General features: G+C 43.4%; 1 long non-coding RNA gene and 1 other non-coding gene across 2 annotated transcripts; one reads left to right on the top strand and one right to left on the bottom strand.

Annotated features, from left to right (window-relative positions):
• Positions 1-541: 541 nt before the first annotated feature.
• On the bottom strand, positions 542-613 carry trnae-cuc (transfer RNA glutamic acid (anticodon CUC)). The gene has a single exon. It is a non-coding gene; the product is annotated as a tRNA-Glu (tRNA).
• A 5,039-nt stretch (positions 614-5,652) lies between these two features.
• On the top strand, positions 5,653-7,186 carry LOC138239366 (uncharacterized). Its single transcript, XR_011189822.1, has 3 exons — positions 5,653-5,744; positions 6,415-6,526; positions 6,827-7,186. It is a non-coding gene; the product is annotated as an uncharacterized lncRNA (long non-coding RNA).
• Positions 7,187-14,321: the final 7,135 nt, after the last annotated feature.

The raw sequence follows: 14,321 nt of genomic DNA, 5'->3' as shown, positions 1-14,321 counted from the left end.
CTGGAGTTCTTTTCTTTTAAGCATAGGAAAGTCTACATGTATTCCTGATTCTGCTTTCCATAGATTCCATAGTGAAAGAGATTATTATTTTTCTTATTAGTGGTAGTAGCAGTAGCTGTTGATGTGTAGTAGTAGCAGTAGTAGAGAATTCAGGCTTTACTGAACTGTCCTCGGAGACCCTAGCGCTAGGTGAAAGTTGCTTCAGCATTGCACTTCAATTACAGCGCAAGAGGACTGCAGGTATATACTTACTACACTGTTCCGGTATATTCCAGTTTTTTATATATTTCTCTCCATATGCAATATATAACATTGATCCTGAGATTTTTTTACGTCTCTTTTTTCTTCTTGTGTGCGAAAGTGATCGCTTTGGCGACACTGAAAACAGTCACGCCCATTAAAGCTATGGGAATTGAAATGAACTGTGAGTCGTGTAAAATGTGGTAAAAGCGATAGCTCTGAACACTATGTTTAAAATATCGATTGAAATCTGTAATTGAATATTACGTGGTCAAAATATTTTCTGCACAAAACACAATGATTCCCTGACCGGGAATCGAACCCGGGCCGCGGCGGTGAGAGCGCCGAATCCTAACCACTAGACCACCAGGGACAACTGACTCAGCTTGCAGCACCATCCAACTATTGCCTGTATAGCTACCATGAAATAGCCATGAACCAACCAATTATCTCTCTTGCAGCGGAGAGCAGCTGTTCATTTGTCGTAGCCTTAGCCAATCAAGAAGTGTCCAATCACGGCGTCCGTTCAAATTCTTTGTTATTGTCGTCCAATCACAGCCCTCCCTGTTGCCAAGATTCAGGCCAGGACTTTGGCCAATCGTGTGCCGGTTAGTTGATCACGTGTCGAAGACCTCTTCCCTTCTTGCTTTTTTTCCGAGGAAAGTATCAGTCTTTTGTCTTTACTTCAAAACAGTTTTCTTCTGTAAAATAACTCTTAATTAAAAGCGTTGTTCATTCAACTCCTTTGTCGTTGTTCGAACTAAATATAAAGCTGTACGCGGTGATGTTGTGGCTGAGGGTACTTCATGTTAAACTACGACAGCAGTGAATTCCACATCCAATAGCTGGAATGCAGATACTTCACATCTTATTTGAGTTTGTTTTCTGATTTAAAAAAAATAAAAACAAGGACAATACGTTTTATGTACATTTGTTTTGTTGATTTGCATGTAATCGCCAAATAAAAGCCACTATAGCAAATTAGGCGGCAAGATGCTCTGTCTGTCCGACAGCCAAGACTTGGAAACAACTGTTTACCAAAAAGTTGCCTGTACCTTTAATTACTGTCATCCCTCTATGTAACGTCGACTTTCCTAAACTGTTTATGGTTTTAAATGTTAATAATTAACAGAACATTTCGTTACACGCTGTTTGTTGTTATACTATTTCTTGTCGAAATGTTTTATTCCACGATTTCGACTCGGGGTGTATTTTTACATGAAAACACAAAAAATGCATCGTCTGTAATCACTCACTGGGTGGCGTAAGGCCCCTTTAAGAGTGTATTCACATGAAGTTTTAAGTACCCGTGAAGGCAAATGACATTTTACCTCTATGAATAACGTATGGATATTCATTTTAAATATGAATAACGAAACGAGCGCAATGTCATGTATATCTGGAGTTTTATTTTTAATAAAATTCGTTTGTCAGTTTCTGACATGAGTTGAAAGGAACTCCTCGCCACCCCTGTTCTCAGTTGGGTATTCAGGAATCGACCCGCAGCTACTCAAAGCCCCCATCACAACTAGCTTTACTAAGAATTGTCCAATCACGGCATCCGTTCTAATTCTTTGTTATTGGCGTCCAATCACAGCCCTCCCTGCCACCAAGCTTCTGGCCAGGAGTTTAGCCAATCACGTGTCGGAGAGCTGATCCCTCCCCCTGCTCAAATCGGCAGCAATAGGAGCTTCAATACACGTTTCTCAGTTTACAATGCAATATATATAACAATGGATGGGCTTAAAAAATAATAATAATGGGTGGGCTTGTTCTTTTATTTTAACAGCGTTATTGATTCTACAGTTTCCCCGTGCTCCTTGAAATAAAAACAAATACATTTTACTTGCAAAAAATCTGTCTCGGCTCTTTTTATTTTTTCAGTTTTGATTATCAGCCGTTTTCTTCAGTACATAAATACGAGGTACTTGAACAATTCCGGTCGTGGAATTATGTTAGAAAAATCACCGTCTGGTTTGTTTTTCAAAATAGAGTAAAAAAGGAAATTACTGTAGTTTTTGAATATCAAACTACATGTCTATGCTGTTGTATTATTAAATTTGTGCCTCCAAGTTTATTTCTTATTGTTAAATTACCTTCATTTGTGTGGGAACTGGTGTTGTCAGCTGCTTTTCTTCCATCGCGGTTTTAATTCTAGATCATTTTCAAGGCAGTTTACAAACATTGTACATAAAAGAGAAAATACATTACAACCAGCATAAACGTGAAGTTAAAGTTACAGATAATGAATGACAGACCATAAACACATAAAGCAAGTGATTGTGTACGGCTAATTCTTAGTTGTTTTGTGACAAATGTCAGGTACTTGAACTGGTGCAGAGACTCAAGCTGACATTGAAATGAAAATTTCACATTTGAGACTTTGCTCTTTAAAATAAGCTGTGTGAACTCTTTGGGTGGAAAATCCAGGATAAGGACAGCACACAGCAGCAACAGAAAGTGACGCTATCGGGAATTTTCCGCTCATATTTGAACGTGCTGATTAAAAATTTGTTGTGTTGTACATTGAAGTCGCCCCCTAGCGGCCTCCTGGCTCTAGGTAGTCACCCCGTTATCTCACTATCACTCACACAATAGAAAAAAAAAACTTTAAAAACTCCCCTATCTTGAACAGTGTTGAAGAAGCTGTGAAAAAACAATTAGCAGCTGAATGTACAGCGTGCTCCATAGGGTACCAGGCCATGATGTTGAAGCTGACATCCTGTAGTCTTTTGACAAAAAGTAGGAGATTATAATATAAACTATCAAACAACGTAAGTGGGACACATTTCATTAAACATGCTCTCACACTTTTCACACACAACATGAGATGGAATCACATATATTCTACCAGTGATCTGCGCACAGCTCACTGCAGGTCTGTCTCTCAGAGTGAAGAACAATGTCTGTCTGTCTCACTGCAGGTCTTTCTCTCAGAGTGAAGAACAGTGTCTGTCTGTCTCACTGCAGGTCTGTCTATCAGAGTGAAGAACAGTGTCTGTCTGTCTCACTGCAGGTCTGTCTCTCAGAGTGAAGAACAGTGTCTCTGTGTCTCACTGCAGGTCTGTCGCTCAGAGTGAAGAACAGTGTCTGTCTGTCTCACTGCAGGTCTTTCTCTCAGAGTGAAGAACAGTGTCTGTCTGTCTCACTGCAGGTCTGTCGCTCAGAGTGAAGAACAGTGTCTCTGTGTCTCACTGCAGGTCTGTCGCTCAGAGTGAAGAACAGTGTCTCTGTGTCTCACTGCAGGTCTGTCTCTCAGAGTGAAGAACAGTGTCTCTGTGTCTCACTGCAGGTCTGTCTCTCAGAGTGAAGAACAGTGTCTCTGTGTCTCACTGCAGGTCTGTCTCTCAGAGTGAAGAACAGTGTCTCTGTGTCTCACTGCAGGTCTGTCACTCAGAGTGAAGAACAATGTCTGTCTGTTTCACTGCAGGTCTTTCTCTCAGAGTGAAGAACAGTGTCTGTCTGTCTCACTGCAGGTCTGTCTCTCAGAGTGAAAAACAGTGTCTCTGTGTCTCACTGCAGGTCTGTCTCTCAGAGTGAAGAACAGTGTCTCTGTGTCTCACTGCAGGTCTGTCTCTCAGAGTGAAGAACAGTGTCTCTGTGTCTCACTGCAGGTCTGTCTCTCAGAGTGAAGAACAGTGTCTGTGTGTCTCACTGCAGGTCTGTCTCTCAGAGTGAAGAACAGTGTCTGTCTGTCTCACTGCAGGTCTGTCTTTCAGAGTGAAGAACAGTGTCTCTGTGTCTCACTGCAGGTCTGTCTCTCAGAGTGAAGAACAGTGTCTCTGTGTCTCACTGCAGGTCTGTCGCTCAGAGTGAAGAACAGTGTCTGTCTGTCTCACTGCAGGTCTTTCTCTCAGAGTGAAGAACAGTGTCTGTCTGTCTCACTGCAGGTCTGTCTATCAGAGTGAAGAACAGTGTCTGTCTGTCTCACTGCAGGTCTGTCGCTCAGAGTGAAGAACAGTGTCTCTGTGTCTCACTGCAGGTCTGTCTCTCAGAGTGAAGAACAGTGTCTCTGTGTCTCACTGCAGGTCTGTCTCTCAGAGTGAAGAACAGTGTCTCTGTGTCTCACTGCAGGTCTGTCTCTCAGAGTGAAGAACAGTGTCTCTGTGTCTCACTGCAGGTCTGTCACTCAGAGTGAAGAACAATGTCTGTCTGTCTCACTGCAGGTCTTTCTCTCAGAGTGAAGAACAGTGTCTGTCTGTCTCACTGCAGGTCTGTCTATCAGAGTGAAGAACAGTGTCTGTCTGTCTCACTGCAGGTCTGTCGCTCAAAGTGAAGAACAGTGTCTCTGTGTCTCACTGCAGGTCTGTCTCTCAGAGTGAAGAACAGTGTCTCTGTGTCTCACTGCAGGTCTGTCTCTCAGAGTGAAGAACAATGTCTCTGTGTCTCACTGCAGGTCTGTCTCTCAGAGTGAAGAACAGTGTCTCTGTGTCTCACTGCAGGTCTGTCTCTCAGAGTGAAGAACAGTGTCTCTGTGTCTCACTGCAGGTCTGTCTCTCAGAGTGAAGAACAGTGTCTCTGTGTCTCACTGCAGGTCTTTCACTCAGAGTGAAGAACAATGTCTGTCTGTCTCACTGCAGGTCTTTCTTTCAGAGTGAAGAACAGTGTCTGTCTGTCTCACTGCAGGTCTGTCTCTCAAAGTGAAGAACTCTGTCTGGGCACTGGGTGAGTTCAAACTCTAACTGAAAGAGTTACTGACAGCTTGACTGTACCGAGTTTGTACAGGGGAGAGGGGCAGGTGGGAATCTGTGTAGGGGAGTGAGAGGAGAGAGATAGGAGGTAAAGTATCTCTAAAGTGCCATACTCTACTCCAAAGTGGCATAGGGGGCAAAGTGTACGACATAATTAAATCAATGTATTCTACCCTGTAGGGAAGCAAGGAGTCACAGCACAGTCCAGTGAAGATTTGAGATGAGTTTAATTGTGACGAGAATGGCCATTTCCTGAGAACACTGAAGGAGACCCACACGAGGTGTATTTCACACAGTGCCCAGAATTGCAACAGTGTTACAGACGTTTCTATAGTCCCTGTCCAGACAAATTATTACCATGAATGGATGTTAAAGAGTCCACATTCTACTTATGGTCCAGTGGCCATTCTTGATTATGTTTTCCCGACTTTCAGCTATTTCTGTAGTGTCACAACAGCAGATGCCTGTTCTACAATTCAGGAGACCAGGTCAATGACTCAAAGTCAAAGCCAGATATCTACAGCCCTCTACCTGTTACTTTGTACACCTTGTGTACTTATCTATGGTATAGATTGTATATATTGTATATTGTATACATGATGTACAGTATACATTATGTGTGCAATGTATTGAATGCAATGTGCTTTTATATTGTGTAATATTAAATCCCTGTGTATCTCTGTGTGTACATCAGATGTATTCTGTGCCAGTATCACTCATCCCTGCCCTTACTCTGAGTACCAGGACTGGTACAAACTGGGCTCTCTGTGTGTCAAATACTACAGCACTCCTCTCAAGTTCACTGATGCCGAGGTACTGTACCTGTCTGTCAGCATATATTTGTCTTTCTCTGGGTATCTGTGTCCATCTTCATATCTGTCTCTCTCAGTGCAGTGTTAATGTCCTGTAGTGTCCAGTCAGTGTGTCTGTACTGTATTAACCCCTCTCTCTCAGTGCAATGTTAATGTACTGGAGTGTCCAGTCAGTGTGTCTGTACTGTATTAACCCCTCTCTCTCAGTGCAATGTTAATGTACTGGAGTGTCCAGTCAGTGTGTCTGGACTGTATTAACCCCTCTCTCTCAGTTCAGTGTTAATGTAGTGTAGTGTCCAGTCAGTGTGTCTGTACTCTATTAACCCCTCTCTCTCAGTGCAGTGTTAATGTACTGGAGTGTCCAGTCAGTGTGTCTGTACTGTATTAACCCCTCTCTCTCAGTGCAGTGTTAATGTAGTGTAGTGTCCAGTCAGTGTGTCTGGACTGTATTAACCCCTCTCTCTCAGTACAGTGTTAATGTCCTGGAGTGTCCAGTCAGTGTGTCTGTACTGTATTAACCCCTTTCTCTCAGTGCAGTGTTAATGTACTGGAGTGTCCAGTCAGTGTGTCTGTACTGTATTAAACCCTCTCTCTCAGTGCAGTGTTAATGTACTGGAGTGTCCAGTCAGTGTGTCTGTACTGTATTAACCCCTCTCTCTCTTCCTTCTTAGACTAAACAGTTTGTCTGGACAGATGGTTCACCCTGGGATTACGAAAACTGGGTCCCTGATCAGCCTGACAACACACCAAATAATGAGGACTGTGTGGAGATGAACTGGAACGGTGTGTAATAGACAAACAAACTAGTGTATTCAGTCACACAAACAGTGTGTGGATCTTTTTTTACAGTATGTGGTATCCAATCAGTGTGTTTGTTCTTAATAATAATAATAATAATAATAATAATAATAATAATAATAATTCCTTACGCTTATAAAGCACTTTTGTTGCACACTCCAAATTCTTACAGGTAATGGGGTTACCTGGGGTTACAGGTAATGGGGATGATAAATTTGTCCATCACTGTGAAGAGGTCTGATCATGGTCTCCCTCTGTCTCTTCTTTTTCCCTCTCTCTTCTCAGACCCAGGGAAGTGGAATGATTGTCAATGTCATTTTACATATAATTACACCTGTGCCTTCAAGAAGTGAGACTGGGAGGAAAACATTACTTCGTGCAAAAAAAGAAGCCACTAGAACTGCTTTGCTGCTCTGCTTTCCACAAGAGACACAGGGTCTGGATACAGAAGGAGAGAGAGAGAGAAAACGAGTGAGAGGGACTGGGAGAGGAAGAGAGGGAGAGGCTGTGGACAGTGTTTCTTGTTCTGCTTTGCTTGTTCTCAATAGAGGCTCCACTGTCATCTCCTCTGGGAGAAACCCATCAGGTGCTCAGTGAGAGCAGCTTCCACTGCTACTGATTGTGAAGAAACTGCACAAAAAAATAAAAAAAAATCAAACCTCAAAACTTTATAACATTATTGCATTTATATTTTCATCCATTTAACTTCTTGTACAGTGCCATAAATCTCACAGTGAACATTCTTTGTTAAATATAATCAGCCCAACATTAAACTCACAGATACCAACTGTCAGTTTAAACTAACAGAGAGGCAACCACACACAATTTGCAGTCATAATACACCAGGGTGGGTGCGTCTTAGCTAACACATGAGAGCAGAAGTGTTCAGGAAGCAGACAAGTGCAGCTCTAGGGCACAAAGACCCTTTGAAGTGTCAAGCTGAGACAGGTCCAAAACTCACTGATCTTACAGTTTCTTGGTCAGTAGCTTCTTTCTGTCTCCAGTGAGTTTGCACACAGAGGATGTGCTCTCTTTCTTCAGACAGCAAATTAAACGCTATCTCTGGAAGCTTTGGTTTCCTGCTCGCTATGTCTCAAAAGTGGTCAAGGAAAAACTTCCTGGAGTTCTGGCCTGCCCTCGGTCCTATATTCTAATTAAGCAGTGAGATTTAATTCTAGACTCGGGCCATAGGTGTGATTTAGTTAAATCACTACTGGTCAAGTGTAATGGCTTTTCTGGCTTAGGCACCCCCTTTAAAATGTGACCCAGGGGGCCATTTACTGTACAGCCAGGCAGCCAAGGAAGACACCTTACCAAGCAATCCTGGTACCACGCCTTGCTGAGGAAGTGGGACATACAACTAGTGCACCAGGTCTTCAGTACTGCAACCTAACAACACTGTGGGAGGTATTAGAGTAGTATCTAAAGCAACTGACGTCCTTCCCAGGAATAACACTCACAAACACGTACCATGAAACAGAGCAAACAACTCAGCTTGTGTTGCATATCAAAGGACAGGGCAGACACTCAGCAAAATGTCATAAAACAGGGACAAGCCCTCATAGAGCTGCAGGCGACAAGACAAACATTGTTACAGTACATGTCAAAGGAAAGGGAAAGAGGTACTTGCATATCAAAGAACAGGACAAGCGCCCCGATTGTGACACAAACTTCTTTCTGACCCTAAATAAGACTTAGGAACCCCTTGCAGTGTGTCTGTTCTGCAGGGCAGACCCAGCACGCTGCCATCTTTATTGAGCTCAATAAAAACTGAATCTGCACACGGTTGTGTTCTGGCTGCTTTGATGACGAATTTCTCACAACACCCATTGTCCCAGTATTATAGTAATCATTATGGCTCAGGGTGCGAGGAGGCTGGATCTAGTGTTGCTGAAAAGCGGCACAAAGGAAGAAGAGGAGAAGGTGTGGAGCCGAATTGTGGAGCTGCTAGGTAACAGCAGGCAAGACTCACAGGGAACCGAGTCTCTGTCGCGGAGAGCAGGTGGGATTTAAGGAATAAAGTGAGCACTTAGAGGTCACTGTCATGTTTCATGATGTCTTTGTACTCCACTGGGTTTTTGGACAGACTAGACTGAGAGGTTATAGAGACATAAGTCTGAGAGAGATTTCATGTTCTGTGGGTGCTGTTCAGGGTAGTGTTTTTAGAAGAAAATCTTTGTCCTGAGGGTGTTTTGCCCTGTAGGAATTCTTGTTTATGGATGCCAGTGGAAATCTGATATCCAGGTGGATCTGCTAAAAGTACCAGACAAAATCCTGTCATGAGTGTATTTCACATGTCTCTCTCTCTCTCTGCAGTCTCTGCTCTTCAGCTCAGGACTCTGGAGTCTCCTGCCCCTCAGAGTGAGTCACACTGTCCTCTTTGATTACATAATGCTGCTTCCTCAGTCTTAGTGTGGCCCCAATGAAAGTGTTTGTGCTTTTATTTTAGGAATGTCGCTCATCAGTACAGAAGAGTGGGCAGAAGCCTTGAATAAAGTGATCGAGGAACTGGAAACAGACGAGTACAAGAAGCTGAAGAACATTCTGCACCAGAAGGGGATCCCTCGGGGTACTCTGGGAGATACAGAGAAGCAGGATATGGCCCACAGGATCATCTCCCACTTTGGAAAAGAGATGTCTGTTCACGTCATCAAGGAAGCCATGGCCAGAATTCCTCGGAATGACTCCACAATGCAAGAATTACTGAAGCCCTTTGCGGAACAGACAGAAACGGAAGAGGAACAAGATATCATAACAGACTCTTCCTGACTGACCATGTGAAATCTGACAGTTCTCCGTGTTTCGGCTCACAATGACACCCCTGTGCCACACAGAGAGTGTATGATGAAGATCACACATACGCCTCGGAGTCTCCACTGATCCACTGGAGAAGGTGTTGTTGTGCCAAATAAATGTTGATCTGAGGTTGTGACTGTTTGGTCAATACAAATCCCAGGACACAGTTTGTAAGAGCTGGGCTGTGAAAGCTGATTATCTGGTTAAATGTGACTCTGGGTTGTGCTGCACATGGTGGCTGATCTTCGGAGGTTGACAGAATGAGTCTACCTCTACATTTAAAGAACTGTAGGATCTTTTGTGATGAAACATATGGCTTTAATTCAGTTAATTGTTATTATTCAGTGTTGAGTTGATGGATTACCCCACTGGAGCTGAGGCTGGGGCTGTAATGATTATGGTCCCTCAGTAGAGGGAGACAAAGCCTTGTGTGTATTTTTCACCTGCTGTAAACCTGCTCACTGCATGTGAATTAATCAGCTGGGTCCCAGTCTGTACATGGGTACATGAGTACATTGTAGTAATGTTTAATTTCTATGTGAAATATTGCTTTTCAAATTGCAACTATTCTCAAGTCTCTGTTGCTCCTGTATTGAGTCTCTGCAGAGATACTGTCCCTCTGAAAAGACAGAGACAGTGTCACCAGGCTGAATCAATACAAACTGATAGCCTGGAGACAAATTCCTGCATTTTACCTGCTTTATTGATGTCATCATAACTACAGAATTTCCTTAAGATAACTGCTCTTGGGTGTACTTAGCAAGTGCCTGAACAATATAAATGCATAGCAGTAGGAGTGTCATAGGTCTACTAAGGGATTTTATCTTGATCTTTATATTGAAAATGTGGTGATACTGGCCTTCTACCCCACAATGAAAGTATGGAAAAAAGCCACCTTTATTGTGAGGAGCCAGGGGTCACTTCTTCTTGCTGTTAACACAATTTATATATACGGGTATCAACAGAAATATAAGAGAACAGAAAGTTTGAAAGAAAATAGTTTGGAAGGCTTAACCTTTCTTAGAAACAATAGGAAAATAATCCAAGTAACAATAATATGGAGACAATTTACTTTACCCTTTTTGCAGGCTACCCATTTGATTTGTCAAAAAGATCCAAATCCTTTGATCCCCTCAGGTGGTCAAGGTATGCCAGGGGTGAGACAGGTCTGAGGTCTTCAGAGCTCTTCACACAGATATGAGGGGTGAGACAGGTCTGAGGTCTTCAGAACTCTTCACACAGACATGAGGGGTGAGACAGGTCTGAGGTCTACAGAGCTCTTCACACATACATGAGGGGTGAGACAGGTCTGAAGTCTACAGAGCTCTTCACTCAGGGACAAGGGGTGAGACAGGTCTGAGGTCTACAGAGCTCTTCACTTAGGCAGCAGTCCAACACATTTTTAAATATCTTTGTCAATGGGTTACCATATGTGTGGAACAGTCTACAGCTTCTGGACTCAAATCCCTGCTTGACATTGATGACCTGGTGAAGCAGCATAGCCTGCAACTATTAGAGCAGTACTATTGACCTCCTCGATCAGAGTCTATGAAATCCTAAGCAAACTCAGAGACTCCTACCTGGACATCTGGAACAAACAAACTGAAAGACAGACTGGAGTGCTGATACAGGCCTATCATAGAAACTGCACACTGGCACAGCACTTCCCCTGTGAGTAACAGACCTGATAACAGGCCAGTGAGGACCAGTTGCTTCTCATTGTCAGACCACAGAGGTACATTGCACTACCTCCTCCCTCAGAGACCTGATCTCAGTTAGTTCTGAGCCTCAAGAATAGCTCTCCCACACCTGTCAGAGGCACAGAGGCCGTCCCACAGTATGTAGTGACCAGACATGGCCTCAGGGACAGTGTGTAGACAGTCTGCAGGCCTGTACACTGAAGATATCACACAGGACACTGGGCAGCCCTGAAACAGACTCCAGCATGGTGGACTTGAAGTGCTCAGACTCTCAGATACTTGTCTCACTGGCTTATTATGACCCTTCAGGACTCACTGACTCTGCTGCACCTTCACTCACCAGGCCTGTCTCTGCCTCTGTCTCTGACAACTGGGCAGACCTCAGGCAGGACAAGCCGTGGGATCTGTAGAGCTGGATCCCAACTTAACAGACAAAACCCTCTGAACCCTCTGGGACTCCATTCATACATCCACCACCTCAATTCTGCAAAATATGTTCTGTTTGACCTGAATAAAGAAAGTGCAATCTCAACTGCACTCATGTTCTGTTAGGTCTGAATGCAGAAATTGCATGCTCTACTACTCTCAGGAAATTGGTTTCGGCAGGTCAATAATCTACACACTATTTTGTTTACCATCACTTATGCCAAACACTTTCAACACTACTATATCTTCATCAGTGTTGAACAAACTGTGAAAACAGATTCTGTCGGAGCCACTGTGCTGTGAGCTCCTTCAGACACCCCGCCATGATGTTGAAGCCTATACCCTGGAGATATTTTGTACAACAGTATTTTCAGAAAGAAATTGTGAACTGTGAATTAATGTTCTGTTTTCTTTTAGTCAGAATACAATCTGTACTTAGCTCTTACTTTATCTTACTTTAAGTTTTATTCAGAATCACAATAAACAGAAGCACTATAATAATGGTTTGATAATAACATGTGCAGTTATTAATCTGAGTGTACCCAGTTAACACCATGGTGTCAGAATAATATGTAAAAATCATTTATATAATACAAGTTATTAAACTAAGGGTTTTATATTTAATAATGGTGACAGCAACAGAACTGCAATGCAACATTGTCTGTTGATACAGTACATACAGTATGAACAGTGCTCAATCATAGTGACTAAGGGACACCAGACTGTCACAGGCCCCGAGGGAATATAGACTGTCCACAGCTTCCAGAGAGGCAGGTCATCCCAGACAGGAGAGAGACAGAGAGTACAAACAGGAGACAGACAGGAGAAGCAGAGGTCAGTGCAGACAGGAGAGAGACAGGCCAGCAGAGACAGGGGAGATACAGGGTAACACACAGCTCAGTAGCAACAACAGTTTCCTGTCCCCCTGAGTCCAAGTGAGACAGGTGACCTGTGGGTAGTAAGTAGATAACTGATCCAAGAGTCTCATCCTGCCTTCTTGAAAGGAACCAGGGTATCGTCCAAATGCCTGGGAGGCTTGTTCCACACTCCCACAGTTTTTTTTGTATAAAAATGTGGCTCATGCTGGATTTAAATACACTTTCTTGTAGTTTTCACTCTTTGTGCTCCTCTCTTCTCTGTTTATTTATGTTTCCAAGTGAGACAGGTGACCTGTGTCCTGTGTCCGTGATAAAGATAGGTCACAAACAAGACTAGACTGAATCATCTTGCCATCTTGTTGAGCTTAAATACACTTTCATGAAGTTTCCACTCATTGGGATTCTAAAGTTGATTCTGAAGAATTCCAGTGAGGGGGACTTTGTTAACGCCTTTGAGGATTGTGAAGGCTTAGATGAGGTCCACTCATATTCAGGTCCACTCATATTCTTCTCTGTTTAAGACTAAAGGGATGGAGTTCTTTCGGCCTGTCAGTGTAGGACAATCCATTAAGTCCTGGAATGTGTTGTTTTTCTTCCCTGGACAGATTGCAGTTGTAATATCTTTAACATGGTGACCGAAATTGAATACAATATTCTAAAAGTGGCTTTATTAGCACATAATACAATTTGAATATGACATTGCTCACTTCTGACTGTATAGCCTAACAGTTTGCAGACTCATGGAGTTGAAAGGTATAGGTAGAGGAATGGCTGTAGCAAAGGCGTAACCTTAGTGAATAAAATGGAAAGGGGGTAGGGAGAGTGCCTGAGACACTGCAAGGGATGGTACAATAGGGACTTCCACCGAGCTGTGTTGGGTGCCAGGGGACAGGAGAGAGAGAAGACTTGGTAGGACACCAGCTGACTGGGGTGGAGGTAGGACGCCTTGAGGTGGCATCAGAAAGGTAGACACAGGATGCTGCAGGACAGCTGTTGCCTGAGTCAGAAGCAGGACAGCAGACAAACTCAGGGCTGAGGAGGTGGCATCAGGACCAGCAGGAGCTAAGTGGGAGGAATTGAGGGCTGAAGTGACCAATGGTGTATGTTTTGGTCCTTGGGGATTAACCAGAAAGGCAACTGAAAGATAGAGTAGAAATAAGGTTACTGAACAGAGAAAGAGAGGGCTGAAAGATCAATGGAATGAGATCTGTTCAGTGTTTTGGTCTTTTTGAGCAGAGAAGTTAATGTGTGAACAAGATGGTTGGCAGCAATCAGTGGCTTCTATTGTCTGTTGAGAGATGGGGAAATTTTGATGGTAGGTTGTTCTCTGATTGAGCTGGGGGTGCCATGGATCTGGCATCAGGAGCAACACGGACTGAGACGAGGAAACCCAAGGCATTCAGTAGGCTGGATATACATACAGACAACTGGACAAAGGGACATAGAGAGAGAGAGGAAGACAGAGAACCAGAATGATGGGGGAGAAGAGTGGGAGTAGATGGCAGGCTTGTCAGCAAATGATCATAGAGAAAAAGGTGGAGGTGAGAAACCAGAGAGTTATAAGAAGCACAGTCAGAAAGACAGAGACAGTCGCCATCTCAGATTGAAAGGTAAAACGTTTGGGATTGTAGATACTGGTGTCTGGTTTCAGAGAAAGATGGTTTTGTTAACGTGTGCAAGAGGGAGAGACAGTGGCAGGAGGGAGACAGGAGAAGACAGACTGGAGTGGTGCTCCTTCACATCATGACAGGGAGGAGAAGAGAACCTCAAACACCACACGTCAAACTTCCAAAAATGTTTGTAAGAGAGTGAAACTCAGTAAAGTAATATATTTATTTTCTTTTAGTAGGCAGACTAGAAAGGAAGAGAACTGAAGCCTGTTCTTGTGCTGCTGGTCTCTGTCTGCACACTGGGTGAGTACTGGTGGCATGTCTGCATTGTGTACAGAGAGAGACAGGAGGGAAAGAGGAAAAGGATAGA

This window comes from Lepisosteus oculatus, chromosome 6 (genome assembly GCF_040954835.1).
Source record: "Lepisosteus oculatus isolate fLepOcu1 chromosome 6, fLepOcu1.hap2, whole genome shotgun sequence".
Lineage (NCBI taxonomy): Eukaryota > Metazoa > Chordata > Actinopteri > Semionotiformes > Lepisosteidae > Lepisosteus > Lepisosteus oculatus.
The sequence above is the reverse complement of the archived record's forward strand: the minus strand, read 5'-3'. Positions and strand labels throughout refer to the sequence as shown.